At 44.5% G+C, this 26,313-nt stretch overlaps 1 non-coding gene across 1 annotated transcript; it reads left to right on the top strand.

Moving 5' to 3' along the window:
• The first annotated feature begins 14,659 nt into the window (after positions 1-14,659).
• Positions 14,660-14,821, top strand: LOC125999957 (U1 spliceosomal RNA). Its single transcript, XR_007492380.1, has one exon. It is a non-coding gene; the product is annotated as a U1 spliceosomal RNA (small nuclear RNA).
• The last annotated feature ends 11,492 nt before the right edge of the window (positions 14,822-26,313 follow it).

Genomic DNA, 26,313 nt, shown 5'->3' on the forward strand with positions numbered 1-26,313 from the left:
TCACATTCCCTATGGTCTCAAAAGTCAGCCAGGAGCAAATTTTATACTTCAGTGGGTCCTATAGCAATGAATACAGCTGCATAGCCTCTTTACTTGAGAGCTTTATATTTATGAAGCGCTTTGACCCTTTTACTACTCTAAGATGGGTCAGTTTTATAACTGTAATTATTGATCAATTAATTATTTCTGCGTAGGTCTCCTGATCACATTTATGTTAGGCTAATGTCTGTGTTGTACATAGCTCTGTTCATATCTATGTTCTACATAGCTTGCTACATTTCCCTTTTTCTGCCTGTCATTCAGCAAAACCTTTTCTTTTTTCTTTTTTGCGCCACACCTGGTGACACTCACTCTGGGGGATCCTAGGTCAGCCACATGCAAGGCAAATTGTCCTACCAATGTTCCACTGCTTATGCCCTGGAATGTGTATTTTTCTTTTTTTTTGTTTTTGTTTTTCAGGCCACACCCATTTGATGCTCAGGGGTTGCTCCTGGCTAAGCGCTCAGAAATTCCCCTGGCTTGGGGACTATATGGGACGCTGGGGGATCGAACCGCGGTCCTTCCTTAGCTAGCCCTTGCAAGGCAGACACCTTACCTCGAGCGCCACCTCGCCGGCCCCGGAATATGTATTTTTCTTATAAAATAATGTTATTGGTGGTGGGATTTTTGCACTTATGAAGAGGGGTATTCTTTACATGACTGAAATCATACAGCTACAATCATATTTGTAATCACAGTGTTAAATAAAGATAATATAACCTTAAGAAAGAAAAAAATAAAAATAAATAAATGGAAAATTTACAAAACAAAACATGACCATTGATTTAGTGACTTTTACATTTCAGGGAACATTTGGAACATTTTCCACAGACACTATAACAGGTTGTACAGGTTCAGTGAATTGGCCATCACAGTCACCTTAACCTTTTGGGGGCTTTCCAGGCTTTTGCAGAGACATTTTAAACTTTTTAATTAATTTGTGTCCCTTTTCAAAAGGACTATCTAATCAAGGCAGGAAGAGGAATGTAAGGTCATCTGTTTGACTGGGGTACAAAATGAGAAAAGCATCCTCACTAGAGGATCCAGGTCTCAACCAGAAATGCAAGCAACCTTCCTGCAAGGACATACTGCTTGGAATAAGGAGCCCTTGGGAAAGTACAGACAGGCCTCTTTACAATGCAGAGCACCAGTGCAGAATACCAGTATCAGCTTTTAAAGTGGTATAACCAAAAAGGAGCGCTTTACAAAGCTGCAACAAATAAATCTGCTCAGGAGGTCACTGCCTATAGGGTACAGGACTACCTAGTCAAGACAGGAATGAGGACCCTAGGGTCATCTGTCCGATTAAGGACAAAAAGAGGAGAGCTTCCTTGCTTGCTAGAAGCCCTGGATCTCAGCCAGAGATTCAGTCAAACTACCTGAATGATATTCTGCTTGGAAGAAGGAGCCTTCAGAGGCTACATACAGAGAGGCCTCTTTACAATGCAGACCTCAAGTGCAGAATACAAAAATCTGGTTTTGAAATGGGATGGCCAAACAGGAGTGATTTAGAAAGCACCAATGCCCATTGGGGCTGGTGTAAATCTCCTCAGAGGGTCACGGCCTAGTCAAGAAAGGAAGGAGGACACTAGGGTCATCTGTTCGACTGAGATACAAAATGAGAAGAGGGTCCTCTCTAGAGGACCAGGTCACAACCAGGGATTTATTCAACCTACCAGCAAGGATATCCGCTTAGAAGATGGAGTCCTTGGGAGGCCACAAACAGGCCTGTTTAGAATGCAGAGCAACAGTGCAGAATCCAAAAATCAGCTTCTGGAATAGGATGGCTAAAAAGCAGTGATTTAGAAAGCTGCAACACTTAAGACTGCTCAGGGGGTCATGCCTCCAGGGTAAAGGACTAACAAATCAATACAGGAATGAGGACTCTAGGGTCATCTGTTCGACTAAGGGACACAATGAGGAGAGTGTCCACACTACAGGCCTTGGATCTCAGCCAGAGATTCACTCAAACTGTCTGGAGTGCTGCTTGGTAGAAGGACTCCACTGTTTGGTACCACTGCTTGGTAGAAGGACTCCTTCGGAAGATACAGAAAGGCCTATGTGGAAGGCAGAGAACAGAGAACCAGTGCAGAATCCATAAAGCTACTTTTAGAATGGGAGGGCCAAACAGACGGGATTGAGAAAGCTGCGACAAATAAATCAGCTCAGGGGGTCACCGCCTCCAGGATACAGGACTAACTAATCAAGACAGGACTGAGGACTCTAGGGTCATTTGTTCAACGGGGGTACAAAATGAGAAGAGGTCCTCGCTAAAGGACCAGGTCTCAACCAGGGATTCATTCAACCTGCCTACAAGGATATCCTGCTTGGAAGAAGGAGCCGTGGGAGGCTACAGAGAGGCCTCTTTAGAATGCAGAGTTCAAGTGCAGAATTCAAAAATCTGCTTTTGAAATGAGAAGGCAAATCAGGAGTGATTTAGAAAGCTGCATTTCCCATTGGGTCATGGGTAAATATCCTCAGGGGTCACTGCCTCCAGGGTACAGGACAACCTAATCAAGACAGGAATGAGGGCTTAGGGTCATCTGTTCTATTAGGGGACAAAATGAGAAGAGCGTCCAAGCTAGAGGACCCAGGTCTCAACCACTGTTTCATTCAAACTGCCTGCAAGGCCATACTGCTTGGAAGATGGAGCCCTTGGGAGGCTACAGACAGGCCTCTTTATAACGCAGAGCACAAGTACAGAATACAAGAAATAGCTTTTGGAAAGGGACAGGGAAAAGGCAGTAATTCAGAAAGCTGCTGTTGAACTCTTAAATAGTTCAGATGGTTAAAGCCTCCAGGGTAGAGGAATACCTAATCGACACAGGACTGAGGAATCTAGGGTCATCTGTTCTATTGATGGACAAAATATGAAGCTCGTCCTCGCTAGAGATCCCATGTCTCAGCCAAGGATTGATTCAACCTGCCTGCAAGGTTAACTTGCTTGCAAGAAGGAGCATTCTGTGGCTACAGAGAGGCCTGTTTAGAATGCAGAGCTCAAGTGCAGAATCCACAACTCTGCTTTTGGAATGGGATGGCCAAAAAGGAGTGATTAAGAAAGCTACAATGTCCATTGGGTCACGCGTAAATCTCCTCAGGGGTCAAGACTCCAAGGTACAGGACTGTTGTGTATGTTAACATTTTTATGGGATTATTATGTTACTGAATCTAACCTGATCGGTGATTGTACCCTACCCTAGGGTGTGACCTGGCATTCTGCTCCCACCCTAGAGTGGTACCTGATTCTGCTCCCACCATTGGGTGGTATCTGATCCCACCTTTGGGTGGTACCTGATTCTGGGGCATAAAAGCAGGTTCTGTGGAAGGTGAGAGGCTTCTTTCCTGGGGCCTATTCTTAGGCCTTTTGGCTTCAGCCTCTTCAGGGAATAAAGAGCTGTTTTCTTCAGAAGCCTGCCTGCCTGTAGGCTTTCTTCACGCCTCATTCACTTCAGAACTGCTGGCTGAACAGGGTAACAGAACCGGAGGAGAAAGGTCTCATCCTCCATCCCTCCTTCAGTCAACCTCATCAGGGGCTCATTTGCAACACAGGACTACCTAATCAAGACAGGAATGAGGACTCTAGGGTCATCTGTCCTACTGGGGTACAAATGAAAAGACCATACTCGCTAAATGTCCCAGGTCTCCGCCAATGATTCATTCATCCTGCCTGCGAGGAGTACCTGCTTGGAAGAAGGAGCCTTGGGAGGCTACAGAGTGGCCTGTGTACAAAGCAGAGCACCAGTGCAGAATCCAAAACTCTGATTTTGGAATTGGATGGCCAAACAGGAGTGATTTAGAAAGCTGCAATACTTAAATATTCTCAGGGGGTCAACGGCTCCAGGGTATAGGACTACCTAATTTGGACGGGAACGAGGACTCTAGGAATATCTGTTCGACTGGGATACAAAATGAGAAGTGTCTTCGCTAAAGGACCAGATCTCAACAAGGGATTCATTCCACATGCCTGAAAGGATATCCTGCTTGGAAGAAGGAGCCATGGGAGGTTACAGAGAGGTCTCTTTAGAATACAGAACTCAGGTGCAGAATCCAAAATTCTGCTTTGGAAATGGGAAGGAAAACAGGAGTGATTTAGAAAGCAGCAATAGCTACCTAATCAAGACAGAAATGAGGACTCATGCAACATGTTTTCTAATGGGGGACAAAATGAGAAGAGCGTCCCAGCTATTGGACCCAGGTCTCCTCCACTGTTTCTGTCAAACTACCTGCAAGGCTACCCTGATTGGAAGCTGGAGCCCTTGGGAGGCTAAAGACAGCCTCTTAATAATGCAGAGCACCAGTGCAGAATCCAAAAATGAGCTTATGGAATGGGATGGCCAAAAAGGAGTGATTTAAAAAGCTGCAACACTAAAATAGCTCAGGTGGTCACCGCACCCAGGGTACAGACTACCTAATTGACACAGGACTGAGGAATCAAGGGTCATCTGTTCCACTGGGGTACAAAATGAGAAGAGCAACCTCGCTAGAGGTCCTAGTTCTCCATCAGGGATTCATTCATCATGCCTGCGAGGATATCCTGCTTGGAAGAAGTTACCCATGGGAGGCTACAGAGATGCCTGAGTAGAATGCAGAGAACAAGTGCAGAATAATGGAATGGCCAAACAGGAGTGATTTAGAAAGCTGCAATGCTTAAATCTGCTCTCACTGCCTCTAGGGTATTTACTCCCTAATCAAGATAGGAATGAGGACTCTAGGGTCATCTGTTCTATTGAGGCATTAACTGTGCAGCATGACCTCACTAGATTTCCCAGATCTCAGCCAAGATTGCTTCAACCTGCCTGCAAGGATAACCTGCTTGCAAGAAGGAGCATTATGAGGCTACAGAGAGGCCTGTTTAGAATGCAGAGCTCAAGTGCAGAATCCACAAATCTGCTTATGGAATGGGATGGCAAAAAGGAGTGATTAAGAAAACTGCAATGCCTATTGGGTCATGAGTAAATCTCCCCAGAGGTCACCACCTCCAGGGTAGAAGACTACATAATCAAGGCAGGACTGAGGACTCTAGGGTTATATGTTCTACTGGGGTACAAATGCGAAGAGCATCCTCGCAAGATGTCCCAGGTCTTGGCCAGGGATTCATTACTCCTGCCTTCGAGGATAACCGGCTTGGAAGAAGGAGCCCTTGGGAGGCTACACAGTGGCCTGTGGAGAATGCATAGCACCAGTGCAGAAACCAAAACTCTGCTTTTGGAATGAGATGGCCTAACAGGAGTGATTTAGAAAGCTGCAATGCTTAAATCTGCTCAGGGCTTCACTGCCTCTAGGGTGTTGATGACCTAATCAAGATAGGAATAATGACTCTAGTCCTCATCTGTTCTATTCAGGAACAAATGTGCAGTGCGTCCTCACTAGAGGTCCCAGATCTCAGCCAAGGATTGCTTTAACCTGCATGCGAGGATAACATGCTTGGAAGAAGGAGCCTTGGGAGACTACAGAGAGGCCTGTTTAGAATGCAGAGCTCAAGTACAGAATCCACAAATCTGCTTTGGAATAGGATGGCAAAAAGGTGTGATTAAGAAAACTGCAATGCGGTCTAGCAGGAGGAGGTTTGGTAGGCCCACGCCATGCCGGAGGCCTGCTTGGCCAGGCCTAGGGGGGGTGCAGGATTTGGGTAACCCCAGCACCCCTCGGCCACCTTGCTCCAGATCTCCAGGGCTTCCCCAGGCCACACGCCTGGGCAAGCCGGTGAGTTGGGTCCCTTGGTGGAGCTTGAAGGTACCCTAGGCCTTCCCCCACTATCCATGCGGCTCCTTAGCGAGGGTCTGGGTGGGGCTCTGAACTTCTGTTCTCCCAGCTTCTTGAAGGATCTCTCCTTGCTGGGAGCCGGGAGTCTAGCAGGAGGAGGTTTGGTAGGCCCACGCCATGCCGGAGGCCTGCTTGGCCAGGCCTAGGGGGGGTGCAGGATTTGGGTAACCCCAGCACCCCTCGGCCACCTTGCTCCAGATCTCCAGGGCTTCCCCAGGCCACACGCCTGGGCAAGCCGGTGAGTTGGGTCCCTTGGTGGAGCTTGAAGGTACCCTAGGCCTTCCCCCACTATCCATGCGGCTCCTTAGGGAGGGTCTGGGTGGGGCTCTGAACTTCTGTTCTCCCAGCTTCTTGAAGGATCTCTCCTTGCTGGGAGCCGGGAGTCTAGCAGGAGGAGGTTTGGTAGGCCCACGCCATGCCGGAGGCCTGCTTGGCCAGGCCTAGGGGGGGTGCGGGATTTGGGTAACCCCAGCACCCCTCGGCCACCTTGCTCCAGATCTCCAGGGCTTCCCCAGGCCACACGCCTGGGCAAGCCGGTGAGTTGGGTCCCTTGGTGGAGCTTGAAGGTACCCTAGGCCTTCCCCCACTATCCATGCGGCTCCTTAGGGAGGGTCTGGGTGGGGCTCTGAACTTCTGTTCTCCCAGCTTCTTGAAGGATCTCTCCTTGCTGGGAGCCGGGAGTCTAGCAGGAGGAGGTTTGGTAGGCCCACGCCATGCCGGAGGCCTGCTTGGCCAGGCCTAGGGGGAGTGCGGGATTTGGGTAACCCCAGCACCCCTCGGGACCTTGCTCCAGATCTACAGGGCTTCCCCAGGCCACACGCCTGGGCAAGCCGGTGAGTTGGGTCCCTTGGTGGAGCTTGAAGGTACTCTAGGCCTTCCCCCACTATCCATGCGGCTCCTTAGGGAGGGTCTGGGTGTTCTCCCAGCTTCTTGAAGGATCTCTCCTTTCTGGGAGCCGGAGTCTAGCAGGAGGAGGTTTGGTTGGCCCACGCCATGCCGGAGGTCTGCTTGGCCAGGCCTAGGGGGGGTGCGGGATTTGGGTAACCCCAGCACCCCTCGGCCACCTTGCTCCAGATCTCCAGGGCTTCCCCAGGCCACACGCCTGGGCAAGCCGGTGAGTTGGGTCCCTTGGTGGAGCTTGAAGGTACCCTAGGCCTTCCCCCACTATCCATGCGGCTCCTTAGGGAGGGTCTGGGTGTTCTCCCAGCTTCTTGAAGGATCTCTCCTTGCTGGGAACCGGGAGTCTAGCAGGAGGAGGTTTGGTAGGCCCGCGCCATGCCGGAGGCCTGCTTGGCCAGGCCTAGGGGGGTGCGGGATTTGGGTAACCCCAGCACCCCTTGGCCACCTTGCTCCAGATCTCCAGGGCTTCCCCAGGCCACACGCCTGGGCAAGCCGGTGAGTTGGGTCCCTTGGTGGAGCTTGAAGGTACCCTAGGCCTTCCCCCACTATCCATGCGGCTCCTTAGGGAGGGTCTGGGTGGGGCTCTGAACTTCTGTTCTCCCAGCTTCTTGAAGGATCTCTCCTTGCTGGGAGCCGGGAGTCTAGCAGGAGGAGGTTTGGTAGGCCCACGCCATGCCGGAGGCCTGCTTGGCCAGGCCTAGGGGGGGTGCGGGATTTGGGTAACCCCAGCACCCCTCGGCCACCTTGCTCCAGATCTCCAGGGCTTCCCCAGGCCACACGCCTGGGCAAGCCGGTGAGTTGGGTCCCTTGGTGGAGCTTGAAGGTACCCTAGGCCTTCCCCCACTATCCATGCGGCTCCTTAGGGAGGGTCTGGGTGGGGCTCTGAACTTCTGTTCTCCCAGCTTCTTGAAGGATCTCTCCTTCCTAGGAGCCGGGAATCTAGCAGGAGGAGGTTTGGCTGGCACTGGTAATCTCTGTCCAGTCTACATTTTCAAGAAACATTAATAGTACTCTCACAAGAAACATTAATAGTACTCACTATCATTGAATTATTTTTTTATGTATGCAGAATATCCATTTTGTACTCTGCCCTTTTGCATACCCCTTCATAAGTTCATACTTCTCTTTAAGTTCTTTAACTCCTATCATCATTACTCCTTTTTTACCCTTTCTAACTTAAGTACTGTTGAGTCCTAATTCACAGACCAAAGTGATGCCCTAGAGTTAACACCCACCCAACTATTTTAAAAGGCATAAAAAGGACACATATCTTTTCAACATTTTATGGGTGTTTTCTTTGACGGCTATAACTTTTGCTAAATACTTTCTTATACAGTTTTTTATCTTCTCTTTGTGAACTGCTCAATATGGAATTTGGTGTGAAAGAATCCCTCAGTTTAATACTTATGTTTGAACCAAGTCATGGGTCTTGTTGGAAATGTTCTTATGCCCCACGTGGCTTTATATCTTGTTTGCGTAGGCACACTAACATGGGAAAATACGATACATACCAATAAGTTCTTATCTAATAGAAATGGGAACACACAAATCTTGTAGTGCAATGAGACCTTACACCCTGAACATTGACATAAAGACCTGGCACAGGCCTCAGAAGAATGGGCATTCTCCATTTACCCCTTGATCTACAGAAGACATTTACAAAACATCCAAGGTTGTATATAACATCACCCGGAGGCATTCCTGTACCAGGGACGATCCTACAGCTGCTCTGACATCGATCTACTCAAAAGAGACATCCCTTAACACTGAGAAGACAACAAGAACAATGACCTGCTTACTGGACAGGGCTTGCTGTATTGCCCCTTTATGGTGCGGTTTGTCTATAACATCACCTGGAAGCAATCCTCTACCATGGAAGACCCTACCACTGCTCAGACATCGTCCTGCTCAAAAGAGACTTCCCTTAACACTGAGAGGACTTAACAACAACAACCTGCTTACAGGACAGGGCTTCCTGCATTCCCCTTTCATGGTGAGGTGAAATGAGAAGGCACTCCACATCATGACTTCAATGTAGGACATGCACATTCCAGAATCTTTAATACAGAAACATGAGGCCAACAACAGAGACTGTGTGATAAGTGTGTTGGCACTACGGACAATGTCTTGGAGCGAACGATAACTTTCCTGAGGCCTAGAGCTGGTCTTATGCCAGGAAACTTCAGGGGTAAGGATCTCTTTGTATTTAGGTCAAGGCTATTCCTTTCCATTCATATTTTGGTGGGCCTATGCAAACAACAATTGCCACTGTAACACCGTTTTTACTGTGCTCCTTTGACTCTAATCCTTAAAACACACCCACTTAAAATTTGAGGTTAACTTAAGCTAATATGCATGTACATGGAAATGTAAAAAATACTATGCCTCTAATGTTTAAGGAGTTACGTAAGTTTGATGGCTTTAGATTGCCTTGTGTGCTGTTAAGAAATATTATAATGTGCTACAATCTGGGGACTTGAGGGAAAAAGTAATTGCACATGGATTCTGTTTTATTTATCTTAACTTTCTTTGGTGAAAGTTCAAAGTTAAGATATCAGCAAGGGGACTTCTTCAGATAATTATGTTATGGGTGATTGTCCTTCCACTGTAACTTTACCTTATCCTCTTTCTTTGCATCTTTTGTTCTCATAATTCATAATAAAAAAAAAGTGAAAAAAAATTAAAAAAAAAAAAAAAAAGAAAACTGCAATGCCCATTGGGTCATGAGTAAAGCTCCTCAGGGGTCACCACCTCCACGGTACAGGACTTCATAATCAAGGCAGGAATGAGGACTCTAGGGTCATATGTTCTATTGGGGAACAAATGAGAAGAGCATCCTTGCTATGTGACCCAGTTCTTGTCCAGTGATTCATTCACCCTGCCTGCAAGGATCACCGGCTTGGAAGAAGGAGCCTTGGGAGGCTGCAGAGTGGCCTGTATAGATGCAGAGCACCAGTACAGAATCCAAAACCCTCCTTTTGGAATGGGATGGCAAAAAGGAGTGATTTAGAAAGCTGCATCACTAACGTAGCTCAGAGGGTCATCGACTCCAGGGTAAAGGACTAACTGATCGACACAGGACTGAGGACTCTAGAGTCATCTGTTAGGCTGGGGTACAAAATAAGAGGAGCGTCCTCTCTAAAGGACCCAGGTGTCAACCAGTGAATCATTGTAACTGCCTGGAGAATAACCTGCTTGGAAGGAGCCCTTGGGAGCCTAGAGAAAGGCCTCTTTATAATGCAGAGCACCAATGCAGAATCCAAAATCAGCTTTTGGAATGGGATGGCCAAAAAGGAGTGATTTAGAAAGCTGCAACACTAAAACAGCTCAGCTGGTCACTGCACCCAGGCTACAGACTACCTAATCGACACAGGACAGAGGACTCTAGGGTCATCTGTTCCACTGGTGCACAATATGAGAAGAGCTTCCTCGCTAGTGGTCCCAGTTCTCAGCCAGGGGTTCATTCGTCATGCCTGCGAGGATATCCTGCTTGAAGAAGTCACCCCTGGGAGGCTACAGAGAGGCCTGAGTAGATTGCAGAGCACAAGTGAAGAATTCACAAATCTGCGTTTGGAATGGCATGGCCAAACAGAGGGATTTGGAAAGCTGCAATGGTTAAATCTGCTCAGGGCGTCACTGACTCTAGGGTATTGAATGCCTAATCCAGATAAAAATCAAGAGATAAAATGTGCAGTGCTTGGTCCCTAGAGGTCCCAGATTTCAGCCAAGGATTGCTTTAATCTGCCTGTGAGGATAACCTGCTTGGAAGAAGTAGCCGTGTGAGACTACAGAGTGGCCTGTGTAGAATGCAGAGCAGCAGTGCAGAATCCAAATCTCTGCTTTTGGAATGGGATGGCCAAAAAGGAGCGAATCAGAACGCTGCATTGCCCATTGGGTCATGAGTAAATGTCCTCAGGGGTCACTCCCTCCAGGGCACAGGACTTCATAGTCAAGACAGGAATGAGGACTCTAGGGTCATCTGTTCTACTGGGGTACAAATGAGAAGAGCGTCCTCGCTAGATGTCCCAGGTATTGGCCAGGGATTCATTCAATCTGCCTGTGAGATAACCGGCTTGTAAGAAGGAGCCCTTGTGAGGCTACAGAGTGGCCTGTGTAGAATGGAGACAACCAGTGCAGAATCCAAAAATCTGCTTTTGGAATGATTTAGAAAGCTGCAACCAGGCCTAGGAAGGGGTTTTCCCCTTTGAGATCTGTTTTATAAGCAATACTGGTAGAAGAGTATCTCTGTATGGATTTCATGTTTGAACCAAGTTACGGGGAATGTTGGACTTTATTTTTTGGCCCCCAGATGCACCGACAATATCTTGTTGCATTGCTTCTCTTTTGCATAGGCACATTAAAATGGGAAAATAATACATATGCAAATAAGTTCTTATCTAATAGAGATGGGAATACAAATTTGGTAATGTATTGAGGCCTTTTACCATGAACATTGGCATAATGATTTGGCTCAGGCCTCAGAAGAATGGGCATCGCCCACACACACCTGAACAATGGAAACCATCTATGGAAACAACCACAATTGTCTTCAACATTACCAGGATCCAAGCCTCTACCAGGAAAGACCAACCACTGCTTTGGCATTAACTTACTCCAAAGAGTGCTCCCAACACCCAGACGACTCAGCAACAGTCTGCATGCAGGGCAGATCGCTCCGTATTTAAGGGTATGCTGAAACTAGAGGATGCTGCACATCAGCCTGACATCGATGGAAGAAATGCACAGAATCCAGAGTCTTTAAATATAAGAATCTTATACCAACAATAGCAAAACTGTGAAAAAGTTTCACCGGGACCTTGAGAATGACTGAAGTTGGATACACTGGTATGCCTGGAACCCACAGTCTGTCTTACGCCAATAAACTTCTGAGGTGAGGCCTTTTTGTTATCAGGTCAAGGATTTTTTTCCAATTTCCCCATTTTTCTGGACCTATGCAAACAATGGCGATTGCCACTCTCACACCTTTACTATATTTTTTTACTCTTATCCTTTAAGGAAAAAAATACAACTTACGGGGCCGGAGAGATAGTGAAGCGGCAGGGTGTTTGCCTTAGACAGTGAAGGACAGTGGTTCAAATCCCAGCATCCCATATGGTCCCCCGAGCCTACCAGGAGCAATTTCTGAGCACAGAGCAAGGAGTAACCCCTGAGCGTTGCCGGGTGTGACCTAAAAACCAAAAAAAAAAAAAAAATACAACTTACTGAACTTAAAAACAAATTACTGTAGTAGAATGCCTGTCTCAAATACAGGCAGGGGATGGGAAGGGGGAGAGGGTAATGTTTCACTGGTGAAGGGGGGTCTTCTGGTTATGACTGTTACCCAACTATGTTCATGTTACTTAAAGAAAAAATATATTTAAAAAAAAAGAAGAAAGCTGCAACACTTAAGTAGCTCAGAGGGTCACTGCCTCCAGGTAAAGGACTAACTAATCGACACAGGACTGAGGACTCTAGGGTCATCTGTTAGGCTGGGGTACAAAATGAGAGGAGCGTCCTCTCTAGAGGACCCAGGTGTCAACCAGGGATTCATTGAAACTGCCTGCGAGGATATCCTGCTTCGGTAAAAGAGCTTTGGGAGCCTAGAGAAAGGCCTCTTTGTAATGCAGAGCACCAATGCAGAATCCAAAAATCAGCTTTTGGAATGGGATGGCCAAAAAGGACTGATTTAGAAAGCTGCAACATTTAAATAGCTCAGGTGGTCCCCGCCTCCAGGGTACAGGACTACCTCATTGACACAGGACAGAGGACTCTAGGGTCATATATTCTACGGCGGTACAAATGAGAAGTGTCCTCCTATATGTCCCAGGACTTGGCCAGGGATTCATGCATCCTGCCTTCGAGGATCTCCTGCTTGGAAGGAGTCACCCTTGGCAGGCTACAGAGAGCCTAAGTAAAATGCAGAGAACAAGTGTAGAATCCACAAATCTGCTTTTGGAATGGCATGGCCAAACAGAGGGATTTGGAAAGCTGAAATGCTTAAATCTGCTCAGAGGCTGACTGCCTCTAGGGTACTGGACACCTAATCAAGATAGGAATGAGGAGTCTAGGGTCATCTGTTCTATTGAGGGACAAAATGTGCAGCGCGTCCTGACTAGGGTCCCAGATCTCAGACAATTATTGCCTCCACCTGCCTCAAGGATAACCTGCCTGCAAGAAGGAGACTTATGAGGCTCCAGAGAGGCCTGTTTAGAATGCAGCGCTCAAGTGCAGAATACACTAATCTGCTTTTGGAATGGATGGCCAAAAAGGAGTGATTTAGAAAGCTGCAATGCTTCAATCTGCTCAGGGGGTCACTGCCTCCAGGGTATAGGACTACTTAATCAAGATAGGAATGAGGACTCTAATATCATCTGTTGTATTGATGGACAAAATATGAAATGCGTCCTCCTTAGAGATCCCATATCTCAGCAAGGATTGATTCAGCCTGCCTGTGAGGATAACTTGCTTGGAAGAAGGAGTCTTACTACTTACAGAGAAGCCTGTTTAGAATGCAGAGCTCAAGTCAGAATCCACATATCTGCATTTGGAATGGAATGGCCAAAAAGGGGTGATTAAGAAAGCTGTAATGCACATTAGGTCACGAGTGTATATCTCCACAGGGGTCACCACCTCCAGGGTACAGGACTACCTTATCAAGACAGGAATGAGGACTCTAGGGCCATCTGTTTGACTAGGATACAAACTGAGAAGGGCACCCTAGCACAGGACCCATGTCTCAGCCAGGGATTCATTCATCCTGCCTGCGAGGATAACCTGCTTGGAAGAAGGAGCCCTTGGGAGGCTACAGAGTGGCCTGTGTAGAATGCAGAGCACCAGTGCCAAATCCAAAAAGCAGCATTTGGAATGGGGTGGCTAAAAAAGAGTCGTTTAGAAAGGTGTAAGACTTGGGGCCTGGAGAGAAAGCACAGCGGGCGTTTGCCTTGTAAGCAGCCGATCCAGGACCAAAGGTGGTTGTTTCGAATCCCGGTGTCCCATATGGTCCCCGTGCCTGCCAGGAGCTATTTCTGAGGAGACAGCAGCTATTTGTGAGGAGACAGCCAGGAGTAACACCTGAGCACTGCCGGGTGTGGCCCAAAAACAAAAAAAAAGAAAGAATGAAAGCTGTAACACTTAAGTAGCTCAGTGTCACCGCCTCCAGGGTACAAGACTAACTAATCAAGACAGGACTGAGGACTCTAGGGTCATCTGTTCCATTGGGGTACATAATGAGAAGAGCATCTTCCTAGAGGACCCAGGTGTAAACCAGGCATGCATCAAACTGCCTGCGAGGATATCCTGCTTGGAGGAAGTCGCCCTAGGGAGGCTACCGAGAGGCCTGAGTACAATGGAGAGAAGTGCAGAATCCACAAATCTGCTTTTGGAATGCCATGGCCAAACAGGGATTTAGAAAACTGCAATGCTTACATCTTCTCAGGGGTCACTGTCTCTAGGGTATTGATGTACCTAATCAAGATAGCAATGAGGACTCTAGGGTCATCTGTTCTATCGAGGGACAAAATGTGCAGCGAGTGCTCCCTAGAGGTCCCAGGTCTCAGCCAAGGATTGCTCCAACCTGCCTGTGAAGATAACCTGCTTGGAAGAAGGAGCCTTAGGAGGCGAGAGGCCTGTCTAATATGCAGAGCTCTAGTGCAGAATCCGCATATCTGCTTCTGGAACGGGATGGCCAAAAAGAAGTGATCAAGAAAGCTTCAATACCCATTGGGTCGTGAGTAAATCTCCTCTGGGGTCACAACCTCCAGGGTAGGGGACTACCTACTCAAGACAGGAATGAAGACTCTGGGGTCATCTGCTCTACTGGGGTACAAATGAGAAGAGCGGCCTCTCTAGCTGTCCCAGGTCTCGGCCAGGGATTCATTCACCCTGCCCGTGAGGATAAGCTGCTTTGAAGAATGAGCCTTGGGAGGCTACAGAGTGGCCTGTGTAGAATGCATAGGTCATACTTACCTGGCAGGGGAGATACCACAATCTTGACGGTGCTTTTCCCAGGCGAGGTTTATCCATTGCACTCCGCATCTGCTCACCCCTGATATTTCCCAAATGTGGGAAACTCGACTGCATAATTTGTGGTAGTGTGGGACTGCGTTCGCGCTCTCTCCTGAAAAAAAATAACGTACAGCTCAAGTGCAGAATCCACAAAACTGCTTTTGGAATGGGATGGCCATAAAGGAGTGATTAAGAAAGCAGCAATGCTTAGTTAGAAAGCTGCAACACTGAAATCTCTCAGGGGGTCACCGCCTGCAGGTTATAGGACTACCTAATCAAGACAGGAATGAGACTCTATGGTCATCTGTTCCACTGGGGTACAAAAGGAGAAGAGCGTTCTCGCTAGAGGTCCCAGTTCTCGGCCAGGGATTCATTCATCCTGCCTGCGAGCATGTACTGCTTGGAAGAAGGAGCCCTTGGGAGGCTAAAGAGAGGCCTATTTAGAATGTAGAGTTCAAGTCCAGAATAAAAAAAAATCTTCTTTTGTAATGGCATGGCCTAAAGCAGCGTGACTTAGAAAGCAGCAATGCTGACTGGGTCATGTGTAAATCTCATCAGTTGCCACAGCTTCCAGGAATAGGAATACCTTTATCAAGATAGGACTTCGAATTCTAGGGTCATCTGTTTGACTGCGGTAAAAAAAAGTCATGCTCAATTTGTAGGTTCTGGAATCCTCAGCCTTCACCGAAGAGGCAGTTTATGGCTCCTAACTGTATAAGCTTCAGACCAGGTGGATGCTTCAGCTGGTGGCTAGTGGCACTGCCAGCATCAAGAGGAATGAATAAAAAAAAATAAAAACATAAAAATAATAATAATAATAAAAGAGGGATGGATCCTCAGATGGGAGGAAGCAATGCAGACTCTCGAATTAGGCTCTGGCAACAGGTGAAGCCAGTTTTCAAGCACGGATCCAGGTGTTGCATATTCACAGCAGACTGTGGGCAGAGCTGGAGGGAATCTGGCCTGTTTTAAGCTGCTGTGACCTAATCAGAGTATCTCCTGTTTAGGCATCTCTGTCTTTCTTGCATGAGTCACTCCGTAACTTCCTTCCCAAAGGTTACAAATTAAAAAATAAAATGTTTAAATAAATTAAAAAATGCTTACATATTAACGAGAATGTTGGTGAAAAGTTAATGCTTCCTGAGAAATTTAGAAAGAACCAATTGGTACTGCCTTAGAAAATCAATGGGAGCAGTCACCATCAGCACACCTGGGGGCAGACAGGTGCCGACCTACCTCTCCTGCAGGTACTGGGACTTGAACCCGGAAGGTTGTGGTGCACGCCTGGGGAAGGACGGGTGGCGACCTGTCTCTCTCACAAATATTGGGGCTTGAGCTCAGGGGAGGCTGCCGGTCAGCCAGATGACCTGCTTCTCTCCCAGTAACTGAGGGCAGAGCTCAGGGAAGGTTATCATTAGCAGTACCTGGGGAACTGGACGGGTGGTGATTTGCTCATCTCACAGCTACCAGGGGTAGATCTGAGGCAAGGCTATCAGAGATTGCCATTATCAGAGCTGGGGGACTACCCCCTATCACAGGAATTGAGATCATGGAGATCTGAGAGCAGGATCAAATTTCAGTGACCACCCTCACCATCCCCACCTCGGGCCCCACTCCGGAGTAGGGACCCACCCACATGCCACAGGTGACATAGGAGGGCTGAGAACAAGAACAGAACACTATGAACCACCAAAAGCAAAGAAATATGGGGAAACCAAGGAAGACACTATCAGCCAGAGATATGGATAGAAATCCTAGCAAGTTTCTAAGTCCACCAAAATAAATGAACCCAATAGATGAGGACATAAAAGTGGCATTGAAAGCCGTCCACAGTAACACACCTAGAAACAATAAGCCAATTTAGCAAAGTGGCTGGATACAAAATCAATACACAAAAGACAATAGCATTCCTCTGTACAAATAAAGAAGCAGAGAAAAAAAGACATTAGAAGTTGATTCCATTTTAAATAGTATATAAAATATCAAGTACCTGGGAATCAACTTGACAAAAGAAGTGAAAAAACCTATATCCTGAAAACTTCAAATCGCTTCAGAAAGAAATTGAAGAGGACCTAAGGAAAGGGAAGTACATCCCCTGCTCATGGGTAGGAAGAATCAAAGTAATCAAAATGTCTATCTTACCTAAATTGTTATATATATTCAAACCAATCCCTAACCAAATTCAGACATCCTTTTATAAGGAACTTGAACAATCAATTATAAAGTTCATCTGGATCCACAAAAGACCTAGACTAGCCAAATCCATACTAAAAAAAAAAAAAAACAAAAAAAAAAACAAGAAACTGAGTGGCAATTTCTTTACCTAACCTGAAGCTTTATTATAAAGCCATAGTCATCAAGACAGCATGGTACTGGAACAAAAACAGAGTCTCACACCAGTTGATTAGAACAGAATATCCAGAAATAAGGCCCGGAGAGATAGCACAGTGGCGTTTGCCTTGCAAGCAGCCGATCCAGGACCAAAGGTGGTTGGTTCGAATCCTGGTGTCCCATATGGTCCCCCGAGCCTGCCAGGAGCTATTTCTGAGCAGACAGCCAGGAGTAACCCCTGAGCACTGCCGGGTTTGGCCCAAAAACCAAAAAAAAAAAAAAAAAAGAAAAAGAATATCCAGAAATAAACCCCAAAATATATGGTCAAATAATATTTGACAAAGGATCCAAGAACCTGAAACGGAACAAAGACAGTCTCTTCAACAAATGGTGTTGGAACAACTGGATAACAACATGTAAGGAACGTTTGTTTTGTTTTTTTTGTTTTTGAGTCACACCCGGCAGCGCTCAAGGGTTACTCCTGGCTCTCAACAGCCTACAAGAAACTAAAGATTGAGCTATACTTCACACCCTACACAAAAGTCAACTCAAAATGGATTAAAGACCTTGAAATCAGAGCCAAATCTAGAAAGTTCATCGAGAAAAAATAGGAAGGACGCTCCAAGACATATACCTCAAAAATGTTTTTGAGGATGGAATGCCAATGGCAAGAGTACTATCATCAAACCTGAATAAATGGGATTACATCAAACTAAAGAGTTTCTATATGGCAAGAGAAACACTGTCTAAAACCAGAAGACAGCTAACAGAATGGGAAAAATATTCACACTTGACGTATCAGATAAAGGAATGATACCTAGGATATACAAAGCACTCAGAAAGGTGAGCTCCACAAAACCTAATAAAGCCATAGAAAACTGGGGCATGGAAATGAATACTTTTCCAAGGAATATTGACAGATGGCCATGAGACACATGAAAACATGTTTACCATCACTTGTCAGTAGGAAAATCCAAATAAAGACAACAATGAGGAACCACCTTACACCAGTGAGGAGAGGATGGCACACATAAAAATAACAGAACCAATCTCTGTTGGCCTGGATATGGTAAGAAAGGAACTCTCATCCATTGCTGCTGGGAATGTTCCCTGGTCCAACCCCTATAAAAAACAGTATGGAGGGTGCTTAGAAAAATCAGAATTGAGATGCCATATGACCCAGCAATCTCACTCCTGGGTATCTACCCCCAAGATGGAAGAATATTCATACCAAAATATGTATGTACTCCACTATTGATTGCAGCAGTCAGCACAATAGCCAAGATCTGGAACCAACCTGGATGCCCAACAACAGATGATTGGATCGAGAAAATGTGGTGTATATATACGCAATGGAATACTACATAGCAGTTAGAAATGACACAATCTTGGATTTTTCAGCAATATGGAGCTACAAAACATTATGTTAAATGAAGTAAGCCAGAAGAAAAGGATAAATACAGAATGATTTTTCTGTATTTTCTGCACTTTTCTGAGGTACTCAGATTATACACCACATATACATATAATACCCAAGAACAATTACAATGGCCTAATAGGGTAGAAACTCCAAGCACTGTAGTTATCAGCATTTACTTGGGAGAAGTGTTCAAAACAAGTGGAAGAGGAACAACACAAAGCCTCAACTACGTATTATACCATAGAGAAACCAGCAACAATGGAAACAACTGTTTAGAGTGAACAGGTACATTATCAGCATCTTACTACGAAGGGCTATAATAATGTCTTAGGGAGCTTATACACAGATAAAGGTGAAGAATATTATTGGAAGCCAGTGACTCCAGTGGCAGCATTTCCAAACAATATGCTTTAGTGTGTTAATCTTACTAGATATAAAATAACCTCTCAGCTTCTCTGTCCACAGGGATTCTTGGATACAAAGGGCAGAAACCGTAATTTTGACACCTCAGTCATACCTGATACCATACTCAGTTTACTTTGTGAAAATGTCTTGATAAAACACTCCACCACACGCTTTTTTCTCTGGTTTATGTCCTCTATTAGGACCTGAAGCATATGATCATTCAGTCCACTGAAACTGTCAACTGCAAACACATTTGGGCAAATTAACATCTCCTTTCTCTCTCTTCACCTCTCTCTTCTCCCTACTTCTTTCCTTACCCCCTCTCTTCTTCTTCCTCTTCTTCCTCCTCATCATCAATTCAATCTATGTCAAATAAAGCCCACACTAATAGTTTCTCTTTAGTAAAGGAACTTCGATACATAAGATGCAGCAGCGGACAATACTATAAAGGGTAGCCACCTACATAAGTAGGCCTCATTAACACATTGTTTAGTACTAGACACTTGAAACCTATGTAAATCCTAAACTGCTCCAGCTATTATCTAACCCTGAAATCTTCATTTTGCAGGGCCCAACCCCATCACTGATGAAATGCCTAGAAACTGGGAAAACCTCCCAACTCCAACACACCAACCCAATCTCTTTTATTTGATTTATTATTATCTTTTGCTCTCCCTTCCTCTCTTTCTTTAGCTATAAGGTTATGATTTATATTAATTCAAGCAGTCCTTAAGAGCTCAAACCCACCTTATTAGCAATACCTTAAGAATAGATCACTAATGTATGTCTTTATGTGGGCATGAGTACACAGAGAGAGGTCTCCTCTATGAGAGCCAAACCTAAATTGTAAACAATTCATGCCTGAAATATATATAGCCCTTCCTATATACTATTGCTCCTCCCACTTCAGAAATCCTACTATCCCTTCACCCTCCAATTCCAAGCTGATATGCTGCATTATTAATGCTCTTTACCCTCAGTTCTTAACCCATTAGGTATCAAGAAAGACCACCTGCCCCAACAAGCCATCACCCAGCTCCCAAGCAAAGGGACACCCACTCAGCCCCACATCTCAGCCCCTGACAGGAAACTACAACCAACACTCCTGCTGACTCAAGCTCTCTGAACCTCCCACTCACACCCCCCAATATGTAGATAGTTGCTTGATACCAGACTCAGCTCCAGAAGGACCCCCAATGCAAGAACTCTACCCAAGCCTTTTCTGCCACAAAGCACTTCACAAAAGCAACAAGACCAGGGTGTCTGATGAAAATATGGCCTGGATTCCACTCCCCACAAAAAATACCCCAAAAGACAATGAGGAAGCCTATAAGTTTAAGACCTCCAGAATACTACCTCTTAAACTGTTCATATCCAAATGTAAGGTAGTCTCTGCATAACTTTATTCCCTTAATTATTTTTCTTTTAAATTCATTTTTTCAATGCTGATTATTCTTTAACTCATTTTCATTTCTTTTTCCTTTTTATATATACATATATGTGAGTGTATATATGTGTGTTTGTCCTGTTTTTGTTTTATTCTCTTCCTTAACTGCACCTTTTTTGGTTCTGCTTGGTACAAAAACCTACAAGAAAGAGTCTTGCCTGGGATAAAAGCTCAGGTCAGAACCAGGGCACAGAGACACTCTCACACCCAAATGCACCAACAATATAATATAGCACCAATACTTTTTCTACAGGAATACTAAAAGGGGAAAATTTTATGTATATAAACAAGCTCTTAATACTAGGGATAAGATATCATACATTTTACAATACAGGAAGCCAATAATACTTTCCTATTTTGCAGAGCAATAATAATTGCTTCCGTCAAAGAGTATCTATGTGCTAGAATGCCTGCAAATAAGACATATAGTCATGTGCTAGAGCAATAGCACAGTGGGTAGCATGCTTGCCTTGCATGCAGGTGAGGTAGTTTCATCCCTGGCATCCCATCTGGTTCCCTGGTCCCACCAGGAGTCACCTCTGATCACTGCAGGGTTTGGCCCATAAAACACCAAAGAGAAGTGGTCATGATACTATGATGACCAATTAACGGGAATCCAAGAGCTCTCCAAGTGCTTCCAAAAGGAAGAAACACATCAAACACAGGATCAGAAACAATAAATCACATTTATTAGTACTTCAGATAAAACATGGCTGGATAAGACAAGAACTTAAGAAAGTAAATAGACATTAACTTTAATAATTCTAAATACAAGGTAGTATACAAAATCTGTACAATAAGACATTATTATGAAATTCCTATGCCTATCAAAGAATAAGCAATAGATATAAAGGCAATACATAATTTCAAACTGTGAACGAAGTTTAAACATAACAGACCAATTAATCTCACAGTACAATTTGTATAAAAAAGGGCATAATCGTGTTTTATAGAAGTCTGTTATCAAAAATGTATGTCAAAAATCTTTACCTTATAAACTTGTACTTCCAAGGCATTTTCTTTTTGTTTTCCTCCCTCTCCCCATTTTTAATTCAATTTAAAACGTACAGGTCCCTATTCGGTGGCATCTCAGCTAAAACCAAATATAGAATACGAAAGAGGGAGAATCCAGTGTAATTCATTTTTAAAACTGTGAAAAAGTAATTTAATAATGTAACATCATTTCCTATCAGATGTTTAATTCCTATCAGAAGATTAAACTTCGTACACTGAAGCATAGGGAAATATTAATGTTACACAATAGGATCCAAAACACTAGGGTATTAAGGATTCCTTATTAGCGAATAATATATTTTTAGCCAGTGGTGCTTCTCTTAAGCTAGCAGGATGGAGAGTTTGGTGGAGAACAAAGACAGATGCCTCTGAAACAGACACACCAAGAAACAGGTTTTTTTTCCTCTAATGGACTTTAAATTTTGGCGTGCCCTCCAGTCCATCAGATTTTGAAACTATGTTCCCTGTACTTCTGATGTTTATTAGAAAACTATCACTCGTGAAGAGTAAAGAAATCAGCGTAATCCCTGCAGGAATAGCAGATGATGAGGTTTGTGGATAAGTCTCTATCAACTACAGAGCTATCGTAAACTGATGCCATTGAAGCTTCTCCCATTCTGTTTCAAAAATGCAAAAGCAGGGAGAGAGGAATATATCTACAGTCTTCCTATAGGACTGAGAACAGCTAGACCTGTTGAAGGCTAGATCCTTCTGCTACAGACAACTCTTCTCCATATAGAAGCTAGCTGAAACCTCTGGCTACTCCCTAACAAAGAGGGAATAACCTCAGGCCTCTTCCCTTAGGCATGGGGGAAAGTAGATCATAAGCAATAGTTGGTCAAATATGTGCTCTTGCCTTTCACCCTGGTGGTATTTGAGCTCCTTAATCTCCATTACCTTTTGAGGCACTTGCCTAGAATACAGCCCATGTGGTTTGATTCTCAGCATTTCATATCTGAGCATGAACTTCCAGGAGTGATTCCTGAGTACAGAGCCAGGAGTAAGACCTGAGCCCTGTTGGCTGTGACCAAAAACAAACAAAAATTTTTCAAGGAATAGGAATTATGGCCACTATTTGACCCAATTGGTTAGTTCTGCTGTTAAGACACATGAGCTAATGAATATTATTTATTGTAAGAATTTATTCAAGAGACAAAATTGATTAACATAATGAGGTAAACTAACATAACATAATATAGTGACATAACATAACATATAATATAATTGATATAATAATAATACATGTAAGTCAAAAAAAGTTTCTGATTAAAAACATATTTTTCAATAATGGCTTACATATCTTTCACAGTAGTATTTTAGATACATATTAACATTGGGTCAGGGGAATACCCATCACCAACTATGTCTTACCCCCATTCCAATTCCCTTTCTACAACCCATATACCCCACCATCACCCCCTGGGCTGCTAGAGTAGGTGGACCCCTCTTTGTCTGACTTACTATTAGTGATCACATATCTGTTTGGTCCTGGAACCCTCGTTTCCCCTTCTATTTAAGAGGCAGAGCTAGAAAAATCGAGGTATGTGGTTTTGTTTGAAGGCAAGAAAAGCAATAGAATGGGGTACAAAATAAGAGGGAAAAAAAAAGAAGTCAAAAGTCAAATATGTTGAAAATGGGCTGAGTCTCTCTAGAGGCTTCCAACCTCAGTTTGAGAGAGGATGTGAAAAAGGTAATTGAAATACCACAACAATACCAAAAAAATTATCAAATCAAATAACCGGTGAGCACTAAAGCAATAAAGATAGGCACCACACAATAGTCTTTGTTCTGAAATCAACTCATGCTTGAGTGCAAAAAGGAAGAGAAAGACAAGACAAAATAAAATAAAATAAAATAAAATAATATTGGAGACATCAACCGTAATCTCCACACCAAAATAAAGACGTCAAAAAAATCGATCAATCGATAAATAAACATGTGGAAAAATGATTGTTTTGTGCTTTTTTTTTCTCCTTTTCTTTATCCCCCTGCATAGGCACAGTAACTATTTTGGTTATTGTAGAGGGAATTCCCTTGACCTAAGAAACACAGGGTTTCTCCACCCCTGAAGTATACTGTCATGCGATTAACTCTAGACTCCTTGCTTTGATATGTGTGAAAGCCAAGATCGCTATATACTGCTTGTTGCAACCAAGACTGGACAGTACACATCCAGGGACCAACAACAACAACAACAGCAACAAAAAACTCTAGCCTAGCGTTTGCAATACAATCTGTTCAACAAACAAGAGCTCCAATTCCAGAAGGTTGACTGAGACAACCACAACTGAACGGGTCTTCCGGAAACATAACGAAAGACTTTATCCCATGCTCCATAACGACCCATGCAACATAACGACCAATAACACCAACTACAGAAGATGGATTAAAAAGGTAACTGAAGAAACATAACTGCTAGAACCACAAAGAAAGACTTCATCAACTCCATTCCCTGAGCTGCACAGCCACAAAGATCTCTAGAAACAGAGGCCTGATTTTACCATCCAAGACAAAGCAGAAGTCTTCCACACACCACGAAAGCAGCAAGGGGAGAGTAAATGATCATGCAAGGAGCTAATGAATATTTAAGGTCCTAGCTAACCTGTTTCTGTAAGATGAAAGTACTCCATAAGTACAGTGGATTGGGTGCTTAACATACGTGCAACTGCCCACGTTTGGTCCTCAGCATCCCATAAGGAACTGAGCACCACCTGGAGTAGTTCCTGTGGTTTTAAAGAAAAACCTAGTTTGTACCCCCTCAGTTTTCTGTTTTGTTTCTCTAGTTTGGGCTTACACCTGACTGCAGCCATCATTCTGGATCCCTAGAGGTACTCTGGAAACCTTACGTGTTTGCAAGAATCAGATTGGGATTGACTCCATGCCTGACCCCCTCTACTGTCTCCCTGAACCTCTCAGTTCAAATTAAATCTTGTCTTTAACTCTTGGCACTAACCCTCTGTTATCATTGTCCTGTGGTATACATCTGCTATATTATTTATACTGGAGTCGAAGATGGCTAAATGCAATCCAGAATACCAAAACCCAGCACCTGGAGACACAGAACTGCAGGCAAGAGTCCAGGCTTTTGTTTTAGTTTACTCCTGGCTCCATCATCAGATCAGCCCTGGATGGAGCCTAGAGTACCCTTTGGGGTTCTGAGATTGAACCCAGTTCAGACATGTGCAGGGCAGACACCCACACACTGCCATCCATTCCGTCCCATCTACAATGTTTTTAAAAGAAGTTCAACACTGTAAATCATGCAGTGATTTTAAGACCTGGTTTGAGGGTTCGAGGGAGAGTGCAGAGGGAAAGTTCACCAGGAATAGCCTCTTAAACTGATAGATGTGGCCCAATAGTCAAGCAGAAAACACCTGTTTAGAATTTCCCCCAAAGTGTTTTTCTAGGTACAGTTGATTATCATCTCCCCTGAGCCTGTCCATTCACCCCTTCGCAGATGGTGAAAGATCCCATGGTGGAAATTTGTCCCTGTGTTTATGAATTAAGTTTACCACCATGGAGATTTCAGGGTTGTGATGTACTTGCCCTCTGCTCAACTTCGTCATCAAAGCTACTTGGGATTTTTGCTGGTTTGACAGAAGCCTTTATTCCTTGAGCTCACATATGTTCAGATAATGAGTTTGTTACTTGCCACAGGAGGGGAAAGCTGCTTCCCCTTTCTTGAGCTGGTGATTGTACTCTGTCCCCTATGTGCAACCAGAGGACACTGTACTGTACTTATAGTTATCGTTAGCAAAACAGCTTTAGGGAATATTTTGTATAGAAACTGTCATTCTAACTATGACTCTGGCTTTGTCTCCAGCCTAGTGTTTACTAGCCTCTGCTCTGTAAGACTTTGGTAAACAGATTTAGAGGAAAAGTCTTCTGGCTACCTTTGCTTCAGGAACTCTCAACTATTAGGTTAAAAACACCTAATTACTAGCTGGTTGTCGTGCATGTGTTTATGGAAAGGGGGAGTGGGGTGGGTAGCAAAAAAGTTTGGGTATTGAGTAAATAGTGAAGTACTTAACCCTGCTCAATATATTCCTTTCCATAGCCAGATGTGGTTACCTCACTCTTGCCTTGCACACAGCTCCCAGAAGCCCAGGCCAGGTTCCACCTGTCTCCAGAATGGAGTCAGGGATTATTTGCTCCTGCTGCAAAAGCTGTGTAAACTTTCCTGGCCGGTACTGGAAAAGGGAATACTAGTTATCTTTAAATCCTGTGTATTTTGTCATGGTCTGCTGACTCCCTGTTTCACTTACCTCAATAGTTCTATATTGTGTATTGGATAATATTGTAAAAGAACTTTTTTAAAAAGCTTTGATCCCTGGAAGTGTGTAGATTTATTTCCATGTGAACTGGTTATTTTGTTTAAAGTACATTCTAAAACCAAAAAAAAATTTCGAACTGTGCTTAACATCAGGGAATTAGCTAAGAATGGGTCAATAATTACCTTATGGCTTTCATTTATTATACACACATATTTCTTGAAAGAGTACTTAAAACTTACAAACACTTTGACCCTACTGCTGAGAGAAATCGATGATCAACAACTATGTATGCAGTTTTCCTAAGCAACATTATTCTCCTTAAAGTCCATTTCTCCTTTAAAATTCACTTTCTTCTTAGAGTGACTATGGTGTGTAATGGGTAGGACGAACGCCTTGAATGCGGCTGACCCGACACAGACCGAGGTAGGAATCCCGACGTCCCCTATGGTCCTTTGAGCCTGCCAGGAGCGCCTTCTGAATGCAGAACCTGGAGGAACCCCTGAATGCCCCCCAGTGTGACCCCTTAAAGTCCATTTCTCCTTTAAAATGCAATTTATTCTTAGAGTGACTATGGTGTAATGGGTAGGTTGAATGCCTTGAATGTGGCTGACCCGACACAGACCGAGGTTGGAATCCCGACGTCGCCGATGGTCCTCTGAGCCTGCCAGGAGCGCCTTCTGAATGCAGAACCTGGAGGAACCCCTGAATGCCCCCCG

This window comes from Suncus etruscus, chromosome X (genome assembly GCF_024139225.1).
Source record: "Suncus etruscus isolate mSunEtr1 chromosome X, mSunEtr1.pri.cur, whole genome shotgun sequence".
NCBI classification, from domain to species: domain Eukaryota; kingdom Metazoa; phylum Chordata; class Mammalia; order Eulipotyphla; family Soricidae; genus Suncus; species Suncus etruscus.